Here is a 26,781-nt window from a genome sequence, read left to right as displayed (position 1 = left end):
GCCCGCTGAGTGGGGCTTCGTGCCCTGGCCACAGCCATCCGCGAGGGCGCCTGGCAGGTGCTGTGCGCGGATGGGCAGTGCGACGGCTCCGAAACAGGGACGGGCGGGAGAGGCGGGAGAACAGAAGAACTTGCCTGATGCTGAGGGAGAGGAGGGAGCAGCAGCAGGATGGGCGGGTGGTCTCAGTAGCTGAAGTCTGAGCAGGATGGAGTTGCAGATGTCACAGGGAAGGAAGAGAAGGTCTCTGGTGCCGAGGGGCCGGGAGCTCTGGTGCTGTGGCTGGACGAAATGCTGCGGACGTGGAGGTGTGCCGCAGGCAAAGAGCCAGGTTTGGATGTGGGAGCATCAGAGCAGACCTCTGTGGCTGCAGTTTCACAATTCCTTCAATCCAACAGCGTGTGGCGGTTGCTGTAAGGGGCGATGTGGCTCCTCTTACCCGGCCTCGCCTACCTTCCTTCTGCTGGCACTCGCGTCCACGCTGCGGGGTCAGGGAGCTGCCCTGCTGGAAACCACGCTCTCGTTTTGCTTTGGCTGGGTCAGGTTTCCGTTCCTCCTGGGCTCACGGTGTGCCTGCGGGAGCACCGGCGTGGGCACGGATGAGGAGGTGGCAAAGCGTAGTCGGGGCTGGGTAGGAAAGCAAAATGGACCTGACTTTGCTGAGTTGTGCTGATTTTTGAGCTGGTGAGAGACAGGCGGCTTGCAGCGAAGGTCTGTTGATGAAATGTACTGATCGTGACGGCAGCACAAATCAAATACGCAGTGAAGAGCGTAAGAACCAGTGCCTGCCTGCAGGAGGCTTTGTCTTCGTGTTTTGACAGACCTCACCGGGTCTTCCTGAGCTAGGTAGGGTTTCTGTGCGGTTCTTAGTCCTGGAAGGGTCCCTCTTCCCCTGGCTCATTCAGCTGTCCTTGAACCAATATAAACTCAGCTCTCCTTTCTGCCAGCAAGGGCCGTCTCCATTTGGTTACACCCAGTATTTTCCCTGTTCAGAGGCGGTTCTGCACCCCAGCCGGGGCTGCTCTCGGGGTGCGATGGCTGTGCCGGTCCCATCCCAAGAGCTGCCTTCGTGTCTGTGCCTGAGCAGGGCTCATTTTCTGGCCGTGATTGCTGCTTCTGCGTTTCTCCTGTGCTCGGCTGGGGCGGCCGGGCTCTGCCTGGTGAGGCCCCAGCAGCAGAAATTCAGGTGGGGTTATCTCTCGCAGAGTGGCTGCGAGCAGCCGCCTCGCAGCCCTTCCCAGGAGGGTGATGGGGCTCCCGGCAGCGCTTGGCCGGAGACCTGCGAGCCTTGGGCAGTGCCCGGGCTCTCAGCGCCTCTGGGGTGAGGAGTGGAGGCGTTGGTGAGCCCCAGCTGCTGGCAGCACCGCCGGCCTCTCTGGGCAGCCAAACCAGATTGCCGTGGTGCCTAACGGGGACTGATCTGCCTAACCGTGGTTAGCGGTGGGCGAAGGAGGCTGTGGGCAGCGGCCGTGAGATCCAAAGGAAGAAGCGTTCAGCTGAAAGGCCGACACGAGCCTAGCTACTGGAAATGGAGCGGTGCAGGAACCGCACTAGCAGCTTGCCCACGAATGGAGCTTTTAGCCTTGGCTAGCACGATCATGCGTCCTGTCGCACCCCTTGCTGGGAAGAATTCCTTTTCCTTTTCACGATCCCACCCTCCTACTTGGCATCTGATTCTTTTTAAATCAACCTCCAGGACTTTGTGGGTCAGAGCCTCCCATGTAGCAGCTGCGTGGAGGGGACAAACCACACCTGTCTTACTTCTGCCCACAGTGCCCTGCAAGAAAATGGAAAGTGTCTTTTTCCTTCCTTCTTCTCTTCATCCTCTTGCGATGCTCTGGGTGTTGGCGAGCAGCCTGGGGGTGTGTATCCAGGTGGATTTCTGAGTGTGGTGGAGGAGCACTCAGCAAGGAGCCTTCCAAGGCGGGAAGGCCAATAAATCACCAGAATTTTAACCTGCTTTCCTGCTAGGAGGAGGTTGGTATGATTAAGCCCGGTTCTGTGTTTGTTTGCTCCTCCTGCCCCAGTGCCTTTCAGACCCGTTGTCCAGTTCCGACCAAAGCTGACCCTGCTGTTTCCAGGCTCCTACCAACAGGCAGACCCCAGGACAGAGGAGGGCGAGCAGCTGATGCCGCACGGAGGGAAGGGCCGTGGCATCACGCAGGCTGAACGCGGGACGCGTTAGTCCCGGAGCTCACCAGATTGCCCGCAGAATGAAAACCTGATGTTTCCAGAAGCCGAGGCTTTGGTTTCCTGCTCACCACAGCAGGCTCCCGTTCTGCTGCGTGACGCTGGGATGTGGGAGGTGGGCGGCGGGGGCTGCCTCGCTCCCCGTGTTGGACACCCCAGGCAGGGTGTGACGGGCGGGCCAGGAAGGAGAAGAGAATGGGGGTCCGGGGGGGCCTCGCCGGGACGCTCACGCCCATCCTTGGAGGCGTGCTGCCGTGGGGCTGCATCGCAGCGCCGCAGCCTCTGGCGGGCGTGAGCCGCTCTGGAAGCTCTTGCCCGAGGCTCTGTGTGATACCTCGCTCTTCCCGTGTCATCTGCCTGGTGATGAAATCCGCTCGGTCGGCAGGAGCACCGTGGCTCCGTTGCTCGCTAGCTGGATGCAGGCTGCTGTGTCCAGAGCCCTGGCCTAACGCCGGTGCTGTGGCCCTGGAGGGCTGGGAGCCGCCGGCTGCAGGTGTTTCAGCCGGTGTCTCGCCCTGCCGCGGAGGGCACAGGCTGTCAGCTCTGAAACGTGAGCCCTGCAGCGTGGTTACTGCTCGCCTGCAGCCTGCTGCGGTTTTGCAGACCACTCGGACAGTTAGCCCAGCGGTGCCTCCTGTCCTTAATTAAGGGGTTTTTAACTGCTCAGATGAGCCTCTAGCGCGTGCTTGCCTCTTCCTCGGCCCCCAGGTGTTGCTGGCCGGTTGCGGTGCTGCCCTGGCACGGCGGCGTGCTGCGGGGCTGGGGGCACCGTGCCACTTCTGTTTGGCAGCGATCAGGTGGGATTCTGCTGCTTTTGCTGCTTCGTTTTCCCCCGTTACAATCACACCTTGGAGCCTAATCGAATGGGTTCCTCCTGCGGTAGATGCAGTGAAGACGCAGAACAAAGAGAGCCCTGCGCGGAGCTCCGGAGGTTTCAGAGGTGGGAGACGGGCGCCGCTGAGCGAGGGGGGCCTGCGGACAGCGGGACGGCAGCGGGCCGCGGCGCGGCGGGGCTGGACGAGGCGGGTGGCTAAGCTGGGCTGGTTTTGATGATTCTGGAGGGTACGGAGGCACAGGAGAGCTTTAAGGAGCAATTTGAAAGAGGATAATAAAGCAGATTTCAGCTTGTTTACAGAGAGCTCTTTTCAAACATGAAGTACAAATGGGAGGAAATAGGGAGGTGTTTGCCTGAAGTTTAGCAGCCGGGAAATGGAGATTGCTGGCCTGGTCTGGGGGGGAGCGGAGGCAGCTCTGCAGCAGCGAAGGAAGGAGCTGCAGCGTGCGAGTAGCTGGGGAGTGAAGGCGAGCAGCTCGCGTCTGATGCGACAGAAGAGGAGGGCCCGGAGGAGGGGTTCGGAGCGAGGCTTGGCCTGCTGGCGAGAGGGGTGAGGAGAGCTCAGCAGCAGCTTGCGACTGAGCGCGGCTGAGCGACAAATCTGTTATGAACAATTCTGGGGGGACGGGTGCCATTGGAGTTGGTGCAGCATGGAAGCCTGGCGTCTTTGGCTGCAAGGCCAGGTCGCAGGGGCTGTGTCTCGAGCCTGCATAGCCCAGAAGGGTTTTAGGGACAAGGACACGGGAGAGCAGGAGCTGGGTCCACGGCCTCTGCTCCCCGTCACAGTGTCTGAGTTGTGCCCTTCCCTGGCAGGCAGGGTTGGGGCGATGCCCACGCTCATCGAGCCCGAGGGCTTGGGGGAAGAGGGAGCAAAGCTGGGGTTCGTTAGGGCTCTCTTTAATCGTGTTGAACTTCACCTTGGGGGTGCACTCTTGAAATGCTGGAGGGGGGAATAAGCTGAGGCTTCATTTTGGACAGGAGATGGTTCAGGAATAGAAAGGCAGAACTATGAATCATCGACACAGAGCTGAGAGATACTAAATGAGCACACAAAGCTGCCCAGAAGTGCAGAGGGAGAAGGGAAGGTGCTAAGGGCAGATCTGTGCGAGGCACCGGAGGAACAGCAAAACTGAGGGTGAGGACCATGTTCTGAGGCTGTTAAGAAGCAGCAGAGAGCTCGCAGCAGCACCAAGAGCGTGAAAGTCTTGGACCGGAGAGGACACGACGCCAAGGCCGGCTGTGCTCCAGGCGGGGCCGGCAGGGTCCGGAGGAGCCCGGCGCCTGCCCGCGGGTGGGGAGCGGCCTCCTTTGGTCACGGGGAAGGTACGTGAGGTTTGTCTAACTGGCCTTGAAAAGGTCGTCAGTGGCAGTGTACCTAAAGCCTTCCCTGGGAATCTCTCCCAGTGTTTAACTGTTGGTTTCCGTAGCACGTTCGAAGTGAACCTTTTCCGTTTGCCGAGCACAAGAGGAGCAGGCCGTCCCCGTCCTCTTTGCAGCAGCATCTTCTGTACCTGAAAACCGCAGCGGAGCCTTCTTCTCCGGGCTCGATAACTTCGGGACCTCGCGCGTGGCTGTTCCCGGTCCCCTGTTCGTCTCCGTGCCCCCCGGGCTCTCCCCGCAGGACCCCGTCCCCTCGGGGGCGCCCGGGGCTGGAGGCAGCGCTGGGACAGCGCGAGGCAGGGCGCCCGGCGGCTGCCCTCAGGGACACGTGCGGCTGTGCTGGCTCCTGCTGAGCTGCGACCAAGTGTGGCCCCAGATCCCTTTTGGAAGGCTGCTGCCGGCAGCTCCCTCCTGTTCTTGGTCAATCCTGCGTAAGTGTAGGCCCTTGCAAGCATCCCTTTGGGGTTTAATCCTATTTAGACAATTTCTCCAATTTGACAAAGCCAGTTAGGATTCCAGCCCTTGCAGTCCCTCTTAGTTTCATGTCACCTGCAATTTTAGTAGGCATGCTTTCTTCGTGATCCTGTTTGTTAATAAGAGCATTGAAAAGAGCTGAGCCTAGGAGAAACCTCGCCAGTGCAGGTTGATGCTCGTTTCAATTTGTATGGTTATCCCTGATAAATATTCTCACTGTGGTTATCTAATCAGTATTGTTCTCAGCCTATAATAGGTTTATCCTTCCTTAAATTAATTTTGAAAGTACCATGTGAAACAGTCAGAAACATCACAATGTACGGTACCGAACATCTGCTTCTCTGCTGTGCTGGGGGTCTGCTACCCTGCTGCAGAAGGAACTGACGCTGGGTAGACACAATTTGTTCCTGATAAATCCACGTGCACTATTGCTTGCCTTGTCTTCTAGGGACTTACAGATTGTTATTTTTTATTTTTTTGTGAGATCTTGGCTTCTCGATTTGCTCATTTTTATAGGCGGGCACTGCTACTTACCGTTTTCAGCGTAGCTGCTTTCCCATTAGCTTTGAGCTCTCAGCTTGAGCAGATCTGAGGTTGCTTCAGACAATTAAGCATGTCAGGGTCAGGTTAATCAAAATCTGACATTGCTTTTTTTTTTTTTTTTTGAAAGCTTAGTCATTACTTTGGCTGCTCGTTGCTGGACACTGCTTTGCTGTTTATAGTGAAGGTTCACACGAAGAGGCATAAAACGCTCTGTTCTCAGTGCCAGTGACATCTCTGTTGTTTTTTCTGTCTACCAAGAAGCCAGTCAATCTTTTTCACACTTCTACAGTTTTTTACTAACGTACCTAAGAATTGAACCTTGTCTTTCCTGTTTGTTTCTGGTTGTCTCTTTGCATAGCTATTTTGAGTTCAGTCCGTGGTGCTGATGCCACTCTTTTCTGCTTTATCCTTATTAATCTGACCTAATTTCCACTTTCCCCATGCACGCTTCCCTGTGTCTGAGACCAATAAGGAGCTCGTGTGAGCTAGCCAAATTGGTCTCTTACCACACTTACATTCCTTTGCACTGGGATGATTTCTGTTTGTTCCATTAGCGTCATTGCTTTGAGGACCTGCCAGCTTTCTGTAATCTTTTTTTTTTTTTCCTTGAAGATTTGCTTCCATCAAGATCTTGCCTGTGGAGTTCAGTAACATCTGCGTCGGTGGAGTCCAGTTTGTTTGCTGTCCTCCCTCCAGCACGCCATAAGAACTTGCTGGGCAGTTTTTTCAGTCTTTTTTCTGCGCCGCCTCCTCCTGACAGGTCTCTTTGGAGGATTTGGTGAAGGATGTTCCGGTAGCCTGCAAGACGTGGAAATGAAGTCTAGGGTAAAATTAGAGCACAAAAATGGCACGTGGCCCGGCGCACACCAGAAACGGGTGTGGAAGAACTTGTCCAACCCCCTTCTGCTCAGTAGTCCTTGCTTCGAGGTGGGCTCTTGGGGAGAGGATTGTGCAGTGGCGTGGCGGCGAGACGGTGGGCGAGCGGGATTGAAGGGCACGAGGAAGTTGTGGTTGTGAGAGGCTGGGGGGGAGGCCGAAGAGTGTTTTTCTTGTGAGGAGAAAATACCTAAAAGTGGAGCTCAGTCGGGGGTTTGTTTGTTTTTTTTTGAACACGGACTTTGAGACTGGTGCGTCTGTCCTGTGGAAATTACTGAGCAGTGAGAACTAGGAGCGTTTGCGCTGTTCCCCTGCTGCTTAGCTGCAGTGGTTTGGGTGAAGCGTTCCCCAGGCACGCACGCAGCTCGGCCTCAGAAACACGTAGAGGTGGAGAACCACAGAGCCTCTGGTGCTGGGAGCGACCTTGGGAGGTCTCTGGTGCAACATCTGAGCAAAGCTGGGTCAGCGTTGCCGTCGGAGCAGCCTGATGAGAGCTTTGTCCAGTTGGTCTTGAAAAACCTCCAAGTAGTTCCGCATCCTGGCGCTGCAACGCCACCCAATCCACTGTGTCCGTGGGCTGGTTGTTCCAGCTGTTAGTTCCCCTAGCATTAGTTAGCTAGCAGTTAATTTCTGATTTGCCTTTGTCTGGTGTAAAGTTCCATTTACTACTTCTTTCTTTAGGTGGGACTAAGTAAAACTTTGTTACCTGAAAATACTTCCCTGAAAAGTTTACTTTTACATCGTAATCAATTCTCTCTGTGTTCTTTTTGGGAAGTTGATCACATAATGCTCTTTAAATGTCTCTTGGTGAGTTCATTTATTGTGGCCTTTGGATAATTTTTATGGCTTTTCCCTTACCCAGTGTCCTTGAAGTACAAAAATGAGACTGTAGGCAATACACAGTTATTTGACTCAACTGCGGTTACACTTACTGTAAATCCAGGTCTTTTCTCTGTTGGCTGTCCTATCCAAGGATCCTTCAGCTCTTTAGCTTTAGCGCTGCGTTGAGGACTAATGGTGAGCTGCTCATCTGCTCTGGCCTTTGAACCTCTCCTCGGATTTAAGCAGCCCTCCCAGAGGGATGGGATGGCTGGTTCTCCCTGGTCACAGAGGAGAACTGGCTGTACAGAAAGGTGCTGCTTTAGCTGAGTGGGCTCTGCTTGCAGAGCAACTCGGGTCACTCACCCACATCCCAGTCCTCCTTATTTGCGGTTCTCTGAGTTACAGCATCCACCAGGTGTGTTTCAACCATGGTCTTACTTGCAGTTACTGCATCGCAGAGGGAAAGGCTTGAGTAGTATTGGGTCTGGTTTCAGTTCGTTCCCAGTATCATAGACGTGTTGCTGCAACTCCCTCAAAGCCGAGCTATGCCCAGGCTGCCCGTGGCTGCATCTGGAGGACGTTGCAGGAGGGAAATTACCTGCAGCACGTCTCTGGCAGGTGCTGCGCCCACAGCGGTGAGGTTTTGTTTTCCGATACCTTGTCTCTACGGTCCAAAGCTGTGGCGTGGGGCTCTTGTTCCTTGTCACGCTGTCTGCTCTTGCTGCGAAGGGTTTGACTGCATCCTTCCGATGATCCTTCAGGCGGCTGAGGGCAGCTGTTAGGTCGGCCCTTTGCTGGGCTGCGGGAGCCCCTCTCCTCGCTGGCCTTGTGGAACCGCTGGTAGCCATCCGTGGGACCCTCGCCAGTATTTCGGCATCCCCCTTGCACTGGGGAGTCCCACGCTGGTGCAGCCTCACTGGTGTTGAGTGGAGAGGTGTTACGCTCCCCCTGCCCAGCGGCCGTGCTCCCAACGCGGCCTCGGGCGCAGCCTGCCTGTTAGCAGCGCGTGCTGCTCGCGTTCGGCCGTCCCGGCCCCCTGAGGGAGGAGGCTCGCGGCCGGCGGCTTCCCGGCCCGCGCGGGGGTCGCTCTGCCCCAAACGCGGACCCGGGAGCGCCTCCGCGTTGAGCTCGATCAGGTTCGGCGTTGCCAGGCCCGGCGTTGCTCCAGGTGCTGGCGTTAGAGCCCCTGCACCCTCCGGCGTGAGCGCGGCCCGCAGGTCTGGGGGGCTCCCTGTCAGCGCGCGGGTGGCCGGTGGAGGTGTGGGAGGGTGCCCGCCCGGTACTGAGCGCGGGCTGGGTGCTGAGCGCCGAGCGCTCCCCGCAGCTGGCTGTCCCGCCCGCGGCTCCTCAGCGCAGCCCCTGCACGAGGCGGTCGTGCTGACCGTGGGTGGTTCGCCTCTGGCAAACCCCCGCGGGCTGCTCCCGACTTCCCGGTTGGTCCCGGCGTCCTTGGGGGTGGCTTCCGAGAGGATGCGCTCCGGTGTCCCCGCGGGGACCCCTGACGCAGGCTGTCCTGACGCTTCTTCCCTTTGCCAGCTCGTGCACCCTGGAGATGGCCATGGCGTTGGTTTTTCCCAGTTGTCTGGAGCTTCCCCCGGTCGCTGGGGTTCCTCCAGAGCCCCCTGAGATATCCCCTTACCTGTTAGCGGGAAGGCTCTGGATGGGCGCGTTCTGGGCTTGGTCAGTTAGCCAGTTCTTGCTGCGTTTAACATGAATGACTTTCAGTGTTGATGTATAACAGGAATGTCGTATGGCTGTAAGTCACGCCTTCATGACAATTTAGACAGAGTTGCCTAATCAGCTACATTCAACACCTTTGAGAATGAAATCATATCTATAACTTGAATTTTTGTTTAAAAGTGTCAGTTCCGTGTAATCCTCCCCCTTGCTTTATAGGAGGTCGATTTCAAGCCAAATAGCGTATAGTTACTTGGGGAAGTCTGGGCGTTCTTTTCTGTATACTAAGGTAACTTCATTCTGTTTCAGCCAGTCCTGAATATCTTCAGTATTTCCAAATTTATTAAAATTTGTTTCATATATTTCCAAATTTATTAAAATTTCCAAATTTATTAAAAATCAGCACGAGCAGGAAAGAGTTCTCTTCTCTGAACTCTCTCTTCTAAAACCATTACAAGTTGTTCACGTCTTTTAAAGTTCTGTTGTTTAAACGTTGTTCTTTATATATATGTGTGTGTATATTTTGCTAATGGCTTTGAACTTTTGCATTTGTCTTTGTATGTTATGAATATGTCATTCTGCTTTTTAATGGTACCAGTGCAAGTACTTGCGGACCAGATCTGCTCTCTGGTATCTGCTGCAGTTATTTTTTGCTGTATCCGTCCTGTAGGATCTGCGCAGTGGTACTATAGCTTGCAAAGCTGCTTCCTGTTGTACTTAGCATTGTCAAAGACTTTTTTTCACCAAAGTTTTCAGCTTCCTATACCAATTTTTATACTTCCTGTACTCAAGATCATATTGACATCTGTTTCCTCCTCTTTTCTCCTTTCTTACCTTTTTTTTTTGTATTTGTGTGTTGCTAGCCTCTAAGCTAGGTTAGGTCTTCAGCCAAATTGTTTTCTTTATTTTTTTCTGTAGACTATTGATCTTCACCATGATGCATTATCATGACAATTAAAAACAAACAAGCACACCACCCCCAAACCCAGAACGAAAAACCCTATTTTCTTCATGTAAGTTGGTTTTTTTTTTTCCCCTCACACAAGCATTTTCATTTTCCAGCGATGAACAGGGAGGCATGTGAGCTTGCATGCTGCAGTAGGTGCACACGTCGCTGCTGAGCTGTTATTGATTGAGGCTGCAGCAGCGTGAGCACGGATCTGTAAGCACCCACTGATTTTCAGTCCAGTGGCCTTTTCGTCTTCACCCATCAGAGTGCCCTCCACACGGGTGTTGCCGTACCTCAGGCTAGCAGGCAGAGTCGGTTGATGTTTGTTCTGTGTCCGGTCAAGTGTGTTCCCCAGGGCAGGGAGCCTGCGGAGCCGTGCAGCAGCTCCTGCTCCTCCTGTTTGGCCGCATGCTTTGAAGGGAGCCCAGCTGGGTTTGCTGGGACTTGGCAGCGCAGGCAAAGATCCACGTGGGTTCGGAGTTTGCTGCTGTGAATTACCATTCGAGCTGCAGAATCCCAGCCTGGTTGGGGCTGGAGGCCCCCCCCGGGTCCCTCTGGTCCCAGGCGTGCTCCAGCAGCCCCCGGAGCCGGCGCCCAGCCCCACGGGCAGGCGCTGCTGGAGCTGTGCAGGGAGCAGCCCCCAGCCCCTCTCGGGGCAGCCTGGGCCAGGGCTCCGGCACCCGCCCGGCACGGACGTGCTGCTGGGGGGCAGGGGGAGCCTCCTTCCTGCCAGCTGGAACTCCTGCTTGGGGGCTGGTTTTGGTGTCTGTGTCTGTTCTGAGTTACAACCTGAGAACTGGGAAGCGCCTACCAGGCGTTAGGCAGCTGTCACGCAAGTTGCCTTCTTCTGGTCTCTTGGTGCTGGGTTAAACGGGAGCGGACCCGCTGTGCTGTCCGCAGCCGTGTTGAGGTGCAGGAACGGGCTGTGAGCACCCTGCTTTCTCCTTTGTCTTTTGGTGGAGACTGCAGTAACAGGCCCCGTCAATGGCTGAAGTCCTTCCCACTGCTGCCATCTCTTCCCTTACAAAACCACGGGCCCGTTTCGCTCCTCTCCCAGTTGTCCCGGGTGCCCTGTGCCCAGCGCGTCCCAGGGGCCCGGCTGGAGCACCGGCCCCGCAGTGCTCGCCGCAGCCCCGTGTCCCCCTCTTCTCCTTGAGCTCATTCTGCCAGTCCCAAACCCCAGTGGAGGGTGCCGGATTTAGGCGGCACACTAAAATAAACGTGTGGTTAATGAGATTTCGGTTTATTTTAATTCTTAGGTAGGAGGCGCCTGGCGCGGAGGCCGGCCTGGCGCCTGCCGTTGGCCGTCCCCAAAGCGCCGGCGGCGGCGTGGGGACCTCCTGCCGCGTCCCCGCTGGGTCAGCTCGGCTGCCCGGGTCCCCGGGGAGCCGCCAGCAGCGGGGCTGCTCTGGCAGCACCGTCCATCCCCGGGGGCTCCGTTGCCTGCTGTGACTCACCGCCGGGCTCGGTGACTCAGCCCGCAGCCTCCCACAGCCTCGCGGCCTGAGCCTGACTCACGGCTGCCGGGAGGAACCACGGCAGCTCCCGCTGCCGGCCCTGCGAGCGGGGCAGCCCCGGCCGGGCTGCGCGACAGCCCCGTGGCGCCGGGAGGGCGTGAGGAGTCCGTGGGGTGGGGGAGGCAGCGTGGGCATGGAGGGAACCCGTGGGGTGGGTCTGGTCCGGGTGAGTGCCCCGGTGCCGTGTCTGCCCCGCGTCAGTGCCACAGCTCCGCGAAGCAGGGCCGGCCTGCTGCACAGCACGAGGAGCGCGCCCGGCCGCAGCGTTCGGGGTGCTCGAGGCGCGGCGTGCGGAGCAGCAGGCACAGGCCTGGCGTCTGAAGGGCTCTCCCCTGCCCGTACCCGTCTCCGCGGGTAGCCTCGCGCCGAAGGCGTGCGTGGCTGTGCCCTGGGGAGGTGCCTGCAGAATGCTGAAGGAGGGTCTGGCCGCAGGCACGCCCGGCTTTTGGGGCAGATCAGCTGTAACTGCTGTTTTTTAGCCATGGCGCTTTCTCAGCACGAGGGCAGAGGTGGCTCCACGCGGGCTCTCGCCGGCTGCGCGGCGTCCCACAGGCGCTGCTGTAGAAAACGCCTTCTGTGTTCTCCGGTTCCGTACTCTGTCGCACGGCAGGGTGAGAAGCCGCTCTGCTCGAGGTCGGGGTGTTGCAGTCCTGGCCCAGCAGGAAGGGCTTAAGGAATGTGGTTATAACGGCAGGAGTCTGGCTCCTAGCCAGATTCCCTGTGCCTTCCAGGCATGGGCAGGGCAGCCGATAGCATGCTAAATTTAGTCGTAGTGGCAAATGGTGCTCACCATTAGCATTTGTTACCCACTGTCTGCCTGCTCTTTGTGGTGACATGTAATCAGAGCTCGGCTGACTGCAATTTCGGCCCTGGGGCTAGGGCGTAGCAGCCGAGGGGAGGGAAGGTGCCGCAGTGCAAGCCTTCTGCCACCTCCCTGCGCCTGCGAGCATGTCCCCGTGCTGGCCAGCGCAGTGCCAAGGCATCGGAGCACCAAGGGGGGCTTTCTGTGCTGTGACCCCTCTCGTGGGCCCCTGGCTGGGCAGGAGGCAGAGGCACAGCTCTTCTGCTCTGTCGTGGGAGATGCCTGAGCCAAGCGCTGTGTTATGAGTGCTTCCAGGGGACAGGCAGCTCTTCTGAGAGCGCCCTAGTCCAGCGCAGCAGCCTCTGCGATGCTGCCAGCCCCACAGCTTACGTTGCAGGTGGTTTGCAAACCCAAGGTATTTGCCTTAGAAGGCTTGTGTTACTGCCTGGGTTGTTCTCAGCTTTGTTTTCAAGAAGGACATGCGGCTGCAAGATGGAGTGACGACAATAGGGTTGGACAGGGTAACCCCCTGGTAGCGATAGTAATTAGTGCCTTGGCTCCAAACCACTCGTTGTTCTTTCTGTTGACCATAACAATCGCAGCGCTTTGCTGTGTCAGGTGAAAGACATTAGCCTCTTGTGCCGGCTGATATTTATATTAGCGCCTGAAGCCATCCGGTAACTCGCTGAGTGACTCACAAGTACAGGAGGCCTTTTCCTACAGCCGAAGCGGCAGCGAAGCCTTGCTCAGCACAATTTCTATAAATCATCCAAGGTTGGCTACTGGTTTACAAGCAAACCCCGGATTCAGCCACCGTCAGTCAGGAACTTCCATCTTCGCGTACGAAGGAGCAGGGTCAGCTCCTGGCGGGCGGACTGGCGTGGCTGAGCGCGGGCTGTCCGCGCCGTCCAGGCCTGCGGCACCGCGGCGCTGCTGCCCTCCGGCCCCGCGCTGCGGGCGGGAGCGCTGTCAGGTTTAGCAGTTACGCGCCCGACGTCGGTAATTGTCATTAAACCGAAGTCTCTAATTCTGCCGTTTCCATGGAAATGGAACGATCTCGTGATTAAGACGTGAGCCTGGGGAGGGGAGCGCTTCATTCAGTCCTCTGGAACCACAGGCCCCCGCCTGCACCTCGTTTCCGCGACTGCTCCTCTGGGGTGCAGCGCGTCCTGCTTGCTTGGGCCGCGAGGGGAGGCACAGGCCGGCCCTTAGGCCGCAGGACGGGTGCCTCGGGTGGGAAGGGCGGTCGGGGAGCACCGACAGGCGCCCGGAGCGGTGCGGAGCTCGCGCCCTGTGGGCAGAGCGGGGTCAGGGCGGCGCTGGGGGTGGCACTGCCGAGCTGCTTCCCCAGGCTGCTTCCCCAGGCTGCCTCCGCACTCAGCCTCGGCCTGAAGTAGGAGGGCAGAGTAGGCTGGATGTGTGCTAAAAGCGCTTACTCGTCCCCATCGGCTGCAGCAGAGCAGAGGGTGACTAGATCAGCCATAGATACCTAAACACAGATGGCTTTGAGTTCAGCTGGAGAGGAGGAGGAGGAGAGGTGTGGTGGGACCCGCTTGGCGCACGACCGCCCGCGAGCAGGGCGCTGCTGCGGGCTGGTGGCTCTGAGCAGCGCCGCTCCCCGCGAGGCTGCCCCCTGAGGCTGGCAGCCCCAGGGCGATGCGCTCTCGGGGGGCTCGCGGGGCTGGCACCTTCGGCCTCGGGCCTCGACGCTTCTCCTCCGGTGTCTCAGGTAATGCCTTGGGCTGGCGTGGAGGAGATCTCGCAGCCGGTTTGCTCTCCCAAAGGTGAAGTTGGATTCGGCCCCGTGAAACGCGGGTCGCAGGGAGGCTGCTGGGCCCTTGGCTCTCTGGAGAGAGCTCCGCTGCCGGGGCTGCAGCCGAAGCCAGAGCGCCCTGCTGACGTTGGAAAACCACGACATGGTGGGAGGTCAGGGCGAGGGGTCCCTTCCCGGGGCTTGCTCCTTTCGGGCACCGAGACATCACGCAGGGATGTAAGAAGTGCAGCTTCTGTGTAAACTCTGTGCCCTAAGTAGTTTGTGCATATTTGTACCTTTACTGGCTTTCTTGTAAGCCGCAGCATTTTTAAAGCTGCACAATGTTATATGCATCACGCGATGTAAGAAAGCTGCTAAAGGAATACTTCTAGCTTCCAGCTCATCCTAGGCATTGCATAAAATGGTAGATCGCTTATAGTCAAACGGCAGCTGCATTTGAGTTTGGCCGTGCGTGGATTGTGCAAGATCCCAGTCGTTGGTCCGGGAGAAACCCTGTGGGACCCTGCTAAACAGGCTTTTAAATGAGCTGGAGCTTATCGCACAAGTGGGGAAGGGAGAGTAAACTGCTTTTATGGGTTTGACAAGACCATCACCAGGTACTCTGTGTAGTTTTAATGTCTGTAATTATTTTGACGTTATTTAAAAACGTGAACAGTTGCAAAAAGAACCACAGAAAAATTTAAAGCCTGGGGAAACCAGTAGTAATACAGCACGAATCTTATCTAAACAAATCCGTTGAATTTAGAAGCTGAAGGCAGAGTGTGACCTTGTGGGCAGAGCTCATAGCTACATGGATTCCGCTTTAAAATTGTATTTTTCTCAGGGAGAGTATCTAACCATTGGAGCAACTTTGCTAGAGAGGTAGCAAATACTTGCAGGGCCTCAAACCAAAGCCTGGTGTTTCTTTGCAGAAAAAATACCTGCTCTAGCTCTGTTACAAGAGATAATTTTGATACTGAATTTATCGACTGGGTTTTTCTAACCTGTGCTGTGCAGGAAGTGCAATTAAATGGCAGAGAGATGATTTCTGCTGTCTTTGTAATCTGTTGTCAGTGACAATGCACAGCATTCAATAGAAGTCCTCGATTTCAGCTGAAAAGCTTTACTGCGTACGTGGCAACTGATTGCGTTAAAATAAACTTAGGCAGCAGCGATAAAATTATAAATCGGGCACTCAAAAATCGAGAAGTGCTAAGATCAGAAGTGCCTTTGTATTTGTTTAATTATTTTTTTAAAGCTGTCAGCGAGGCAGCCATTCGGCAGATGGAGATTGAAGCTGCTCCGTAGCCTGTGTCTCGGCGCCCCCAGCCCGAGGCTGGGCCGGCCGTGCTGCTCCGGCCGGAGCTGTGAGCGCGGGAGGGCTGAGCGCTGCCTCGCCTCCGCAGTGTGACGGGGGAGCAGGGGGCTTCTCTGCATGCCGGCAGCGGGACCGAGAAGTGTGAGCAGCACCCCGCAGAGGGGCCGGGTCCCCTCCAGCTCTGGGTGCGCACGCGGACAGCGGACGTCGTCTCTGAACCGGGGATGACCCCGCGCCAACCGCTGGGTTCCAGCTCTACGCTGCAGAGGTCGATTTGCTCGTCAAATTACTGAGTAAAAGATGGAAAAATGTACAGCTTTGGCAAAGCTACCTGATTCTTTCCTAACCTCATTTTTGGAAACGTCTGAACTGCTTTTGCTGAAACTTCTAAAAATACCGGCCTAGTGCAGAGAGCAAGCATGGAAAAATTCAGCTTGAATAGTTAGTTTGGCGAAGGTCTGAGGCCCTGCTGGTCGGCGGCTGCGAGGAGGCTGACAGCCCAACACGCGGGTCCTGCCAGCGGCTCCGTGCAGGGCGAGGCGCGCCGCGTCCCGCTGCCGCCGCTCTCCGCCGGGCGCTCCAAGAGGCGGGCGTGAAGCCCCGGGGCTGTGGGCGCCCGGGGGGAGCCGTCGGCTAGGCTCGGCCCTCCTGGCCCGAAGCAGCTCCTCAGGATTTCGGAGGCCTTGAACCGGGCTCCCTGCCTTGTATCGGCCTCCTCGGCTTTGAACGCATCTCGGCTGCGTGTCGGCTCGTCCCTCGCCAAGCCGTTTCGCAGTTCAGCGATGCCTTATGCAAAGAGATCCCGTTCTGTTTGGAAGCTGCCTGCTGATGGATTTGATGTCCCCTAGATTGTGTTTGGAAGAAACACTGAACAAATTGTTCCCTTTTGGCCTTCTGCTTTCTTCTCCCGGCATCATAGACTTCGTTCGCCCCCCCCGTCATCTTCTTGTTCAGGCTCCTTGCACAGAAGCTGTGCCATCCTTTTGATCATCTCCTGCCCTTCTCGGTACCTTTTCTAGTTCTCTCATATCTTTTTTTGAGATCTGGATCAAAACAGACAGGGAAGGTGAGGGCTGACACGAGGCTGGTACACAGTACTCAAGCTGCAGGCACGCCCTGGATCTGTATGAGAGCTTCACGATGTTCCCTGTTTTGTTCTCCATTCTTTTCTTAGTAATTGCTAATACTCTGTTTGCTTTTTGATCGCTGCTGAACAGCAAACTGAGGCTTTCATAGTTATTTAGGATAACCTCAAGATTTCATTCCTAAGTGCTAACAAGAGGTTGGAGCTTGTTCTTGTGTATGTGAAGTGAGAATTATTTTTCTCCAGGTACGCCACTTTGCACTGATCTTTGCCGGATTTCTCCTACTGTTCTGTCACCTGGCTGCTCAGCGTTTTAAGGTCCTTTCACAATGCTCTGTCTTTGTTTTCACTATCCTGACTAATGCTTTGGAGCCGCTCTGATTTTTTATTTTTTTTTCCTTCTTTTAGTGCTCGCCTGCCTGCCCGGTGCTTGTTCTAGTGCTTTCCTCTCCCCGAGCTGCAGGTAGCGTGCTCTGGTGCTGCCGCAGAGCCAGGGTGTGCTGCTCTGCCCCCCCAGCCGGGCAGCGGCTGCTCTGTGCGCCGCCGTCCTTTATCTGAGCCCGATTTAATGCACTCTGCATCCGAAGCTTTCAGCCAGCTGGTTGTTCCCTGCGGCTCCGGGGCCGGTGTTTCCTGTTTGCTGCTCTTCGCTGCGCTGCGGCGTGCCGCGGGACGTGCGGCCGCTCCTGCTGCGGGCCGGGGCACAGCCGGGGAGGTGCTGCCGTGGCTCCTTTCCGAGGGCTGGGATTTTCCCCTTGTGAAGAGCTGCGCGGCTGCCTCCTTTTCCCCAGGAGGGCAGCCGGGCCCCATACAGCTGCCTGAGCTGCCCCGCTGTGCCCCGCTGTGCCCCGCTGTGCCCGCTGCGCAGCCGCTGCCCGGCGCCTGGCGGCACGAAGCGCATGGGGGCTGAGCGGGGCTGGCACGCGGCGCCTGCACAAACCGCTCCCTGCTGTAGGCGTTGCCCTGCCGGCACCAGGGCCCGCAGTGCAGCTCGCTGGCTCAGCGAGGATTTGTGGTTTGGCCGGGGAGATCTTGGACGTAAAAGACATTTAAAGATGGAGCAAATGCTGTAATTGCGCGTGCTTGCTCTGACTACTTCGGTACAGGGGAAGGGAGGTTACGAGCCTGAGCATCCAGTCTTACCTTTCCTGAGTGCTTCAGCACCAGTTTAGGTAGCTCCTGAGTTCTGTAGGAAGCTTTCCAGGCAGCACAGGGCCAGTGTGCACGCTTGCGTTGTGTGTAGTGCTGGGAAGCTGCGGGGTGGCCACGGGCAGATGCAGGGAGTGGAGGGGATGCAGCCCTCGAAGCACTGCTCGCTGTGGCCGTCGGGCAGCCCCATGATTTGGTGTGGTGCCTGTCCAGCTGCCTGCTCAGAGCAGGGCTGGTTGTGAGGCCAGACGTGGTTGCTCGGGGCTCCATCCACCCTGATGACCCACGGCGGGTGCTGGGGGCTGCGTTCAGCTCCCCAGAGCCCAGCTCTCGTGTGGGCTGAGCCCTGTTCCCTCAGCCTCTCCTCCAGGGCGAGCGCCCCTGCCCTGAGCATCCTTGTGCCCTCCGAGACCTGCCCCGTGCCGGTGGAGGTGTTTTGCTCGTGGGGCTGTGGTTGCACTCGCTCCCCGGTATCTCCATCCTCAGTGACTCCGTGCTGCTCGTTCCCACCTCGTCCCCAGCACAGAAAGGAAACAAGCTGCACCAGAAGACATACGAAGAGATCGGGTGGAAGCGTGAACCATCACTGTATCTGCCCGGTGCTCGTGAGAGATGGCATCCTGATGCTCTGACCGTACTGTGACGTATCCTTGAGCAGGCAGCGAACGCCCAAGTTAGGATATCCTCAAAATTGGAGAGACCTGTATTTGATGGATGGGGCACTCGGTGGGTAAGGAATTGGCTGGGTTGTCACACTCAAAGAGTTGTGGTCAATGCCTCAACGTCCAGGTGGAGATCAGTGACCAGTGGTGTTCTCAGGGGTTGGTACTGGGACTGGGACTATTTAACATCTTTGTTGGCGACACGGACAGTGAAACTGAGGCACCCTCAGCAAGTTTGCCGACGACACCGACTGGGTGGTGCAGCTGACATCCCGGAGGGACGGGATGCCACCCAGAGGGACCCAGGCAGGCTGAGAGGTGGGCCTGTGCCAGCCTCGTGGGGCTCAGCAAGGCCAAGGGCAAGGTCCTGCAGCTGGGCTGGGGCAATCCCAAGGCCAGATCCCGGCTGGGTGGGGAACGGATGGAGAGCAGCCCTGAGGAGAAGGACCTGGGGTGCTGGTGGACGAGAAGCTGGACACGAGGCAGCGCTGGGTGCTTGCAGCCCAGAAACCAGCCGTGCCCTGGGCTGCACCAAAAAGCAGCACGGCCAGCAGGGCGAGGGAGGGGATCGTCCCCCCGTGCTCCGCTCTCGTGAGACCCCACCTGGGCACCGCCTTCGTGGTGGGGCCCCCAGCACCGGGACGCGGAGCTGCTGGAGCGAGCCCAGGGGAGGCCACGAGGATGCTCGGAGGCTGGAGCAGCTCTGCCGTGAGGAGAGGCCGAGGGAGTTGGGGTTGTTCAGCCCGGAGAAGAGAAGGCTGCGGGGAGACCTCACAGCGGCCGTCAGTGCCTGCAGGGGCTGCAGGAGGGCTGGGGAGGGACTCTTGGGCAGGGGGGGTAGGGATAGGACACGGGGTGACGGCTTTAAGGCATCAGAGGGTGGGTCTGGGTTAGATCCAAGGCAGAAATCCTTCCCCCTGCGGGCGGTGAGGCCTGGCGCAGGCTGCCCCCAGGAGCTGTGGGTGCCCCATCCCTGGCAGTGCCCAAGGCCAGGCTGGATGGGGCTGGGGGCAGCCTGGGCTGGGGGCAGGGGGCCCTGGGCACGGCAGGGGGGTTGGAACCAGCTGGGCTTTGGGGTCCCTTCCAACCCAAACCATTTTGTGGTTCTATGAGGGCTGGCACCGTGGTGTTGCTGGTGGCACTGGTCCAGCACCCAGCTGTGTGATTGCTGCTCCGGGCTCCCGGGGGACCCAGGGGGCTCCCAGCAGTGCTTCTTGCACCAGAGCGTTCCCTCGGGACCCGTCGCAGCCCCTGCCTCAGTACCAGATTGCCCGAGGGTCGGAGAGGGGCAGGACGCTCCCATGCCCTGGCAGCCCCCCGCAGCCCCCAGCCTTGTTCTCCCAGAGAGGCTGAGCGACGACGTGCTGCTTTTTCTGGTGACAGTATTTGTGTGATGCTCAGCCCTCGCTGTTTGTTTTAGTGGGGTTGTTGTCACAAAGTTGAATGGGCCAAAGTATTTAGGAGAAAAAATATAAATAGAAAATGGAAGCGATAATTACACGTTTCTAAAGAAAGTCTTGCTTGTGCCCAAGACTCCCAAACCCCACGATTAATGAAGAAGGATGCACTGTTTCAAAATTCAGCCTGGCATACAAAAGAGGGGGCACAACAGAACAAGAAGATTTGTTATATATAATTAATCACTAATGGAGAAAAAGCTGATATTACTGAATGTAAGCCAAGACTAAAAATGAGCTAGCTGAAGGAGGAAGGTACAGAAGTAGCAGTCTGCGTCCAGCTTGGTTAATGGCAACAAGGAGTTATTGGCTCTATTGGGAGCACGGACGTGTTTCAGCTACGGGGCCGCTCCACGGCTGGATAGCAGTGAAAGGGCCGTCAGCAGCGATGCGGCAGAAGCATTTCCGCACTGTGCCTGGGGAGACGCAATACTGTCCCTCAAATGGGCGGTCAGGGTCACGCAGCAGCTGCCAAAATCGGGTACCTTAAAATTGCCAGCTTCAGATAAGTTGCACCCGCGAGTCTTGGCAGAGTTTCTGGGGAGCAGCGCGACCGCTCGCCTTCTGGTGGCTCCCGAGCGAGAGCTGAGGCTGGGGCAGGCCAGCGCTGTGCCGGCCCCCGAAGGGATACACGGGCTGACCCAGGCGTCGGTAACACAGTTAGCCTGGTATCGATCCCTGGGAGCGGCGGAGGGGCTGACGTGGATCGGAATTAATGAGGAATTAAAGGAGGGAAATGAGTGCCAAGTAACGTGCTTTGATGGGATCTGTTTTCCATAACGCTGATAACAACTCTCGAGCAGAGTGATTAGGTACAGGTGCTAATGTTTAAATAACATGTTTATACTTCTTTACGATGTTTGAGTTAGGACGGAGTGGCCTTCTGATAAAGAGATTAGAACGAGTTAAGGTCAATATGAAATGCGTAAGATGGAGTAAGAATTAGGACCTCAATATATAGTTGTAAATAAAAATTAGAAATACAAAGCAGCTACGTTTCCACTGGATTTTGCAGGGATCTGTTGTTCACCCTGAGCATCGGTGTCAATTGCTGGGCGAAAAAAAAAAAAAGAAGAATCACGATGGAATTAATAAAGAGTACGTAAAGTGCCAAGGACTGGGGGAACCTGAGCAGCGAGGCAGGCGGGTCGCTGCTGGTGGTGCTCGCGCAGTAGGGCGCTTTGTGCCGAGTGCCAGGCACCGAGAAGACTGGAGGAATTGAGCTTTTTGTCAGAGGAAAATGAATTTCCAGTGCAATGCCGAGGACAGAAGGGCAGCGCGGGCTCTGTGTGATTTATACAGGGGCCGTGGAGGAGAGAAAAGAGGTTTGGCACCCGGATGATCGCTGCTGGGTACCGTGCCTGGTTCTGGTGTCTGTACCGAAAGGAAACCGGAGGGGCTTCAGAAAGGCTTGTCAGAGAATCACCAGAGAGCAGAACGCACCCGCAGGGCGGGCCTTGCGTACCCCTGCCTCCCGGGTTACCAGCGAGAGCGTTAAGGGGCTGCTTGGTCGGGCTCACTGACTGCTGTCACGGAGCAGAATTTAGTTCGAGGTCCTTCCTTGTGCAGACCGAGGGGTGGATCCGAGGCTGAAGCTGAGAAGCGGCGTCTGTACGTGCAGCCCGGGCTGTGAAAGGCGTTCGGGAGCCGGGGGGACGCGCGGGGACGCTGGAGCAGGGCAGCGGGAGGAGGACGTGGCTCTGGACATGGCTCTGGCCCCTCACGGAACGGGTGCTGGGGGCCCGCGGGGGTCTGGCTGTGCACCGGCAGCTCCCAGCGCGCGAGGGGGGGGTCCCAGAGGGGGCTTTCTGTACGAGCCAGCAGGATTGGGCTGGGGGCCCCTGGTCTCAGGGCTGGCACCTGTCCGGGGGAGAGCGGGCTCGGCACCAAGGTGCCTCAGGAGGCGCGGACTCAGCCGCCTCTGTCGCTGGGAGCGCTGCAGGCAGGGGGCCTTCGCCGTGCCCTGGCTCCGGGTGCCAGGGGGCTGGCCATTTGTCCCCGTCCCCCAGCACAGGGCAGGCGTTTCTGCGAGCTCTCTCAACTGGAGGCTGGGCGAGGAGGAGGGGAGAAGCCCTCTTCTTGCCCCCCTGCCTGTCCCGACCCCGTTCTGGGCCCGCAGGAAGCAGGCCCTGGACTGTGCATGCAGGAGGGGCGGGCGTCCCTCTGTCCCTCTGTCCTGAGGCAGCACGTGGCCCGCCAGCCACGAGCTGCAGCGGATGAAGGAAACGTCCCATACGTCCCGTCTCTCCTCTGGGGGACAGGCTGGGGTCAGCCGCTTTTATCAAGGGTCGAGGGCAGTTTGGTGTGGCTGTGCTCCCCATCGTCCCTCTGCAGGCTGGCTCTGACAGCATCTGCTTTGTCCTAGCAGGAGAGCAGCAGGTTTCGGAGCAGCGAGGGTTTCTCTGGTGCCGAAGCCGTCACCTCCTGCCCCAACCGCACAGGAAGCTCTCGTCGGTGCTCGCGGTCGCACGCTTCCGCCGCGCTTCCCTGCGGCCGGGCGGCGGGGGCAGGCAGCGGGGGCACCGCCGCCCCCACGGGGACCTCGCTCGGCAGCGGAGGCGCTGAGGCCAGGCAGGGGGCCTGTGGCGGAGCTGTGGGGCACGGCGCGGGGGGCGGCAGGGGGCGATGGGGCGAGGTGGGGGGCAGCACCGCGCGCTGCCCTGCGGGAGGGTGAGCGACGCGCGGGCTCTGAGGTGTCTGCGGTTGCAGCAGGAGCCTCTGGGGGACTGTGAGAACGCAGACGGGAAGCCAGCGCTTTTATTTATTTCTTTGTTTTGTTGAAGTCTGCGGTCGATGGTTTTGTCTTCGTGCAGAGGCCTTGGGAAGAAACCTGAAGAGGCTGTGTGGTTGACAGAGCTCTTCTCACCTGGGCGCCTGCGTGCAAAGGGGCGCTGACGGACCGCGCCGTCAGGCTGCTCGAGGAACCTGCCACGTCCTGCGCTGCAGAGCTGCTCTGGTCCGGCAGTGCTTTGTGCTGCGCCATGCCACACTGTGCCGTGCCACGCTGTGCCATGCTGTGCCGTGCCATGCCACGCCGTGCCATGCTGTGCCGTGCCACACTGTGCCATGTTGTGCCGTGCCATGCCACGCCGTGCCACGCTGTGCCATGCTGTGCCGTGCCATGCTACACCGCACCGCGGCGCCACGCAGCAGGGGTGCAGGCTGTGCAATAGCAGGGTTCGGGCAGGATTCATCCCCAACAGCCTCGCACCCTGAGGTGGTGCAGAGGAGTAAAGCAAGAGCATGCTCAGGTAGGGGTGCATGCAAAACCACGTTCCGGGGTTATTTGCAGTATGGAGATGGGCTGTAGGGTGCTGCGGTGCTGAGCGTTATCAGGGACTGAAGCACCATACTGTCTGCATTTTATTCATCCTCCTGCTGTACTGAGTCTCCTGAGTGACAGCTGCTGCCTGAGCTGGCAAGGAAGCGGCGGAGGAGCTGTGAGCTGGCTCGCTGTGCCCCGTGGAGACATCGCCCCTCTTCTTCCTGGGCTCCTGTGCTGACCGATCGCCCTGTGGGTGTGTGCTGTCCTGGCCTCCTCCCTCTGGAACCGGCAAAAGGCAGAAATCCCGTGTCAAGATGAGGGCAGCAGCAAGTTTCTCTTGACCCAAGTCCTGTCGGTGCGTAAGCTCGCACCGAGGTGCAGCAGCCTCGTCGCCAGCAGCAGCTCTGTGAGGCGCTAACTGCAGCCGCGTGCGTGGGCACAGCGCTGTGCGCCTGGTGCGGGAGCGGGGAAGGGAGGAACCCGCGCAGCGGGCGGCAGCACCGAGCCCAGCGCCAGCAGCACGGCCCCGTCCGCTGGGCAGCCCGGGCATGGTGCTGGCCGTGCCGCAGCACCGTGGGTTCGTGGTTCGAGCTCTCTTGATTATGCGGCACGGGTTGGTTCAGTTATACCTAACCTTATTATGTTTTTATTTTTTACTTGAAAAGTCGTGAATTTGCTCACAAGAAAGTAGTGCTAAAAAAACAAACAAACAAACATGATTTTAGTTCCAAAAGCCAACCTCCTGAAAATCAATTTACATTCTCCTTTACATCCTAATGTGAGCTATTTTGCGTACAGTGTTTGATGCAGCCTTTAATTACATGCTCACATATTTTCCACAGAGCTTTGCCTTACTCAGAATGCAAAACACATGCACGCAGGCCCGAAGTAACGTTGTGTGGGCAACTGCAGATCTGGTACTCCTTGCTTTTGAGTGCCTGCCGTTGGATGTGAATCATCTTCCGATGCGCTGGTTTGAAACTTGTAGGGATGAGCTGGTGCAAAGGGATATTCCCTTGGTGGAGTGGAGGGGCCTTCGGCACCCTGGTGGCCTTTGGGGAAGGAGGTGGATCAGGGCACTTCTCCTCACCTCTTTTGACTCTCGCAGGCAGCAGCAGAGGATTTGGTGCTCGGCCTGTTCTCGTAAGCCCCTTCTCCCGAGGGCTGCATTGCAGAGAGCTCCTCATTAGTCTGCTGGCGGTGGCGTTAGGCTCCCGAGCTCCTATGTCAGCATAACGATACCGAGCTCTTCTCCGATGCTGCTGTGTAACAGCCCAGCTGTGCTGAGGGACTGCCGCAGGAGTCCTTGCACGGCCCCGCTCGGAGCACCGGGGGTGCTGTCTGCAGGGCCCCCTCCTGCCCGGCCCCGCGGGGCCGGTCCTGGCGCGGGCGGTCAGCGGTGGCTGGTGCTGTGCTGTGCCCGGGGAGGGGCAGGGCTCTGCGCTGCGCCCCTTCCCTCGCCCCCCGGCTGCCTGTTCGGGGTTGTCAGACCTCTCCTCTGGGAGCTGGACGCGGCGCGCTTTGGCAGCCCCTCTCCGAGCATCTGGGAAGCAGTGTCAAGGATCCAGAACAGTTTGAGGCGTTACTGGTCATTCCGAAGACTTCGGGAACTGATTTGCAAAGTAATTGTTAGCTCTTGACTGCTGTCAGTGTCTGCTCACAAGCTGACATTACAAACATTTTAATTAAAAACACTGATCGTGATTACATAAAAGCGGAATTAAAAATAAGGCACAGTTAAATGCTTATCCCTGTGCTTATCACCACAGCTAAATGCTTCTCCCTGCGCTTACCGCCTCCTCCCTCTGCCAGCCGCCGGCCAGTGGCGGGGTGCAGGGCGGTCGCTTTGAAGGGCACCGCGGGGTTTGTTCGGAGGCAGGCAGGGCGCTGCTCTTGGGGTCCTGGAGTCTTTTTGGACGGGTGCCGCCGGCCTGGTGTCTGCAGGAGAGCAGCACCTTGCTGCGGGGCCGTGCCGTGGCCTTTCTGCCCTCCCAGCCCCGGCTTTGGGCAGCTCGGCCTCTGCCCCGGGCAGGCGGGGCCCCCGGCAGCCACCCCTCGCCTCGGGGTGCCGCTGGGGTCCGGGTCTCCCTGATTTCCACGTCCCAGGGGTACTGGTGCATGGAGCTGGGATTTGGGGGCAGGTGGAGCGGTGTCAGCGTGGCTCCAGGCCCCGTGTGCTGGGGGTCCTCGTGCTGGGCGGCCGTGCCAGCCGGGCCTGGGGACGCTGGTGCGGCTGGGCGGGGGTGGCATGCGGCCGGCCTGCATCTCCCTGGCACGGTCACCTCTCTGCTCCGTCCCTGCTGGATCCCTGGGGCAGGCTGGTCCCGCACGTGGCCGATCGGAGCGGCTTGGTATCTGCGAGCCGCTGGGCCTGAGGTTCCCAGCTCGCAGGGAACACAGCCGCCAGCTAATAAATTGCAGTGGGAGTTCGGGCTGCTCCGGTATTATTTTCCCTTGAAGTCGTGCCGCACTCTGTGCTGTCGGGTCACAGGCCGGCACGGTTGTGCCATCGTCTGTCGGAGCGATGGACTTTCAGGGCAGTGCATTTCCAGGGACACGTGTGTGCGGGGGCCAGCAGGGCCCTGCGGGGCGCGCTCCCGTGGGGCTGCGCATTGCCAGGGCCGCGTCCCGGAGGCTTTGCCGCGAGTGCCTCTGAGGGGAGCAGGAGCAGAAATGGATTGGGAGGGTGGGCAAAGGGTCAAGGGGTCTGTTTGAGGCAGGCTGTGGCAATTTGGAGCAGTTCCGTTTAGCTCTTCGAAAAGATCTGAAAGCAAATGCCTCGGGACTGGGTGAAGCCAGGAGGAGCACGTGTTGGTGCTTCCCAGCTTGCACAGCGCCTGGTGGCGTGCGGCCGAGGGACTCCTGCGCAGCGCTGGCATCTCTGCATGCGGCGGTGCTGGCTAGATTTTACTCTGATCTCGTTTCATTGCTTTTGAACTGGGGTGACCTTGAGGATCGAGAACTTGCTGGGGCGAGGAACCCCCAGCAGGGCAGCGTGTGCTGTCAGGAAGTGCCTCCCTCTGTCCTGAAACGCACCGGTTTCGTGTCTTACCCCAGTTCCTCTGCTGGGACATGAAGAGCGTGGTGTTATCGCTCACCTGTGCCGTGCTCCGGAGGTCAGAGCAGACTCCCAGCTCGGCCCCCGTGGCTGCCTCTTTCTCAGAGTGACAATTTCTTCTCCGTCCCTGGCCATTCCCCGTGCAAAAGCTGTCTGTGCCTCTTGTGAGTCTGGGGCCAGAACACGGTACTGGAGGTACTGGGGGTAAAAACGGGAAGTTCACAGCATTGGCAGGCCCGTGCCCTGAAAGTGCTTGGGCTATTTAATGCGTCAACTAACCCAACTCACCGTTGTTGCACTGATTTCCACTTTCTCACCTTAACATTTTTTCCCTTTTCACCGTACGAAACGTGTTGTTGAAGTTCAGGTTCCGAAAACGCGGTCACCAGCCCTCTGAGGCTAGTGGCCTGAGGCTTTGCAGGTGTTTGGATTGCCACTTGAAGTTACCTTGGCTAATAAGCAGCTGGTAGACGAAAGTAACACCAAACTCAGCAGCTGGCGCAGACGGATCCTGAAAGGCAGCCTGCCCGTGCCTCCCCAGCGCCAGGGGGTGCGGGTGGGCCGGTGACGGCGCGGGGCAGAGCTGCCCGGGCAGGAGCTCCCCCGCTGGCACCGCTCCCTCGGGGCTCGCGCGGTGGGAGAGCCGGCAGTGCCTCGCTGCAGCCCGGCCGGCCCACCTGCACCAGGCGCCTCCGCGTGCGCGGCGCCCCTCGGCCGCTTCCCTGGGCTGTCTGCGGGCACCAAGCTCAGATACCGCGTCCTGGGACCGCTTGGTCTGGGCAGCAGCAAGAGCGGGAGGCGGCGTTTGCCGTGTGCAGCCGGGAGCGGGGGGGCTCTGGCTCAGGGACCGGCCGCGGGACGGCGCCGCGTTACAGGCGGGGGGCTGCTTCGGGCCTCCTGAAGGTCTGTCCGTGTTCGGTGCGATGCCTGTTCTCACCAACGCCATTCTGGTGTGATGTTAGTTTCGTATGCT

At 58.3% G+C, this 26,781-nt stretch overlaps 1 protein-coding gene across 2 annotated transcripts in view; it reads left to right on the top strand.

Annotated features, from left to right (window-relative positions):
• The window catches only part of AGAP3 (ArfGAP with GTPase domain, ankyrin repeat and PH domain 3), a 141,078-nt gene that overhangs the window by 5,320 nt on the left and 108,977 nt on the right, over positions 1-26,781 (top strand). The window lies entirely within an intron of this gene.

Source organism: Anser cygnoides, chromosome 2 (genome assembly GCF_040182565.1).
Source record: "Anser cygnoides isolate HZ-2024a breed goose chromosome 2, Taihu_goose_T2T_genome, whole genome shotgun sequence".
Taxonomy (NCBI): Eukaryota; Metazoa; Chordata; class Aves; order Anseriformes; family Anatidae; genus Anser; species Anser cygnoides.
The sequence above is the reverse complement of the archived record's forward strand: the minus strand, read 5'-3'. Positions and strand labels throughout refer to the sequence as shown.